This window comes from Triticum aestivum, chromosome 1D, assembly GCF_018294505.1.
Source record: "Triticum aestivum cultivar Chinese Spring chromosome 1D, IWGSC CS RefSeq v2.1, whole genome shotgun sequence".
Taxonomy (NCBI): domain Eukaryota; kingdom Viridiplantae; phylum Streptophyta; class Magnoliopsida; order Poales; family Poaceae; genus Triticum; species Triticum aestivum.
Window position 1 is genome coordinate 79,023,054 of NC_057796.1, and position 2,700 is coordinate 79,025,753.

Genomic DNA, 2,700 nt, shown 5'->3' on the forward strand with positions numbered 1-2,700 from the left:
ATGTAAGCCGGTTTTTAAAATCGTTTCCTATAGCATCAATATATCAGTGTTTAAGCAGCATACGTGCTCTTCTCTGCAGCTATCGACTGTCGTTGCGAATCTTGAAAGACACGCTTCAGTATTATGCCTCTTATAAGCGAGAAGCCTGAATTTGTGCTCTCTTTTGGTAGATGCGGTATGTAATAATGAATCACGTCGACCTCCGTCTAAATGCATGAAACTTGGTGTTGAGTTATCTGAATTGCTGCCCAGCATTCAGCTTGTACTTTATTTACCTATAATATGCTATGTAATGACGAGGAGGTCGAGGATTACGTATGGATGTTGTTTAACTATATATTTCCTGGCGACTGTTTCTTAAATAGTTAGCTGGTCCCTGCCGTGTAATTTGTTGAGCCTTTTGATGCTCCCTTCGATTTCCGATCCATTCTTTGTGTCTGATTGAGCTTACCAATGCTGCTGCTCCCTCCTTTCCGGTTTATAGGGCTCAATTCAAAAATCTCACCAACCAAGATAGATGGTGAGTGGTGGAATAATTCTTGTAATTTGCAAAAGCACCCAAGTAATGCTCTCGTTTTCCTCAAAAATTTATGTTTACCAATGTATTAGTTGCAATGCAAACATGCATAAAGTACATGCGTTGGTCAATTTTCTTTTAATATTTGCATGCAATTATTTAATGCACCTTGTAATCTGAACTTGTGATGAGGAACAACCAAATTGAGCCTTAAAATGGAAAAACTAAGATTTTGAGATAAGTCCTACAAACCGGAAAGGAGGGAGTACCAAATACTTATGTACATTGCCACTCTAATAGAATTTTAACTGTCTAAATATTTATAAGACTGGATTAGGTGTAATGTTAAACGACTGTAAATTTAGTTGGTAAACACAACTACATTATGCTATTTTTTTATATTTGCAATGCTTCAGTGACTCTATTATCGGGTTGGATATCACTATACCCGGCAGCACCACTGCCGCCTGCCGGGTGCGGCAAGCCGTACTTCCTACCTAGTTGTGTAGGTGCGAGTGTGGCGGTGGTGTGCTTCTTTTCTCCGTGTTAATTACAACAAATAAAGCACACCAATCTTTGCAAACATGTTATGAACTATGATTACATGAGTAGAAGCCAACGAGCCAAGTATGCAGTTAAGCAAGGAGGCAGTTTTTAGGGAGTATAATTTTGTTGTGTTACTCTCTTGTGCATATCTATACGAGTATACTATATATATGGTCTCTGGATGACTAGTCCATGGAGTAGCAGATCTGCTTGAAGGCCTGGACGTGTTCGTCATCGAGCGCCATGAAGAGGTCGACACCGCCCTTGGCGTCGCAGGACGGCACAAAGATCATTATTCCTTCGATGGGCAGGTCCGGCGGTAGGAACGCGCAGGGCGGCCCACAGCCAAAGTCGAGGTCGTGGAAGCGGAACCCGAGCCAGCTGTCAACCTCCAGGCCCGGCGTCGCTGCCGTCGACGCCAGCTCCTCGCCGCCGTCTTCAATCACGCCGCGCTCCGCCTCCCCGAAGTCGATAAACGACTGGATGTACTCGTCATCGACGAGCGCGACGGCTTCCCGGATGGCGGAGACCACCACTGGGTAGCTGCTGGACAGGAGGTCCCGAACCTGCATCCTCGGGAACGCCCAGAGCACCATGTTCCCGAAGAAGTCCATGGGCACGGGAGGCTTTGCGCGGCCGCGGCAGTTGACGGCGACCCTCACCTGCGTGAAATCATCCGGCGCCAGATCCCGCGCCGCCGTGATCTTCTTCCACGCGTGCGCAAGGAGGCACTGGAACGTGCTGCAGCGGGTACCCACACGGGCCTTGAGGTCGGCGACGAACTCGTCCGGGAAGTGCACGGCCAGGTTCTTGATCCTGTCCATGGGGAGGACACCATAGGAGTGGCTCGAGCTGCGCTCGCCCTTGAACTCGATATTCCGGTGATCATGCGCGGGCGTCGGTGGACTTCGGGGGACAACGGTGGCCGAGCGGTCGACGAACGGCGACATGAGGACTGCCGAGTCGGTGCGGACGGCGCTGGCCCACGCGGTGTAGAAGACGCTCATGGACTGACCGTCGGCGACCTGGTGATGGCAGGCGGTGCCGATCACCAGACCGCCGCACGCGTACCTCGTCAGCTGCGCCTGGAAGATGGGCTCATTCGCACGTTCCTGCAACCCAAAAGTATCAAAATCATCAGCGTGTTTTCAACCCTACAGTACTGATTTCCCTCCAAAAAGAAAAGTACTGATATCTGATGTGCTTTATGTTACGTGTAGAAACTCTTATTGGGACGTGTAAAAATACTCTGCATCTCATCACCTTTTCGGCCTTCGGGTAGAGCTCGTTGATGTGCGCGGACACGTCGTGCGCCAGCGCGTCGGCAAGGTCCGCGTCCGCGGTGGCCTCAAGAACAAGCACCCCGGCGTCGTTGAGGTGGAAGCACTTCCGTCCGTGGTCGTCGGCAGCGAACCTCCCGGCGAGGTGCGGGAACCTGGCGACGGCGGCGACGAGGCCGGCCTTGAGCGCGTCGTTGGTCGGCGCCGGCGCGTTCCACGCGAAGACGGCCGGGATGTACCCGTCGGTGGAGGCGCGGTCGAAGACGGTGAAAGGGACCTTGTTCCCGCCGCCGCGGGCTACCTCTCCTGAGAAGGCTGGAGCACCGTGCTCTGCGTGATCTCCACCATCACTGCCAT

General features: G+C 51.7%; 1 pseudogene; it reads right to left on the bottom strand.

Annotated features, from left to right (window-relative positions):
* Positions 1-1,090: 1,090 nt before the first annotated feature.
* On the bottom strand, positions 1,091-2,700 carry LOC123165719 (tryptamine hydroxycinnamoyltransferase 2-like; annotated as a pseudogene).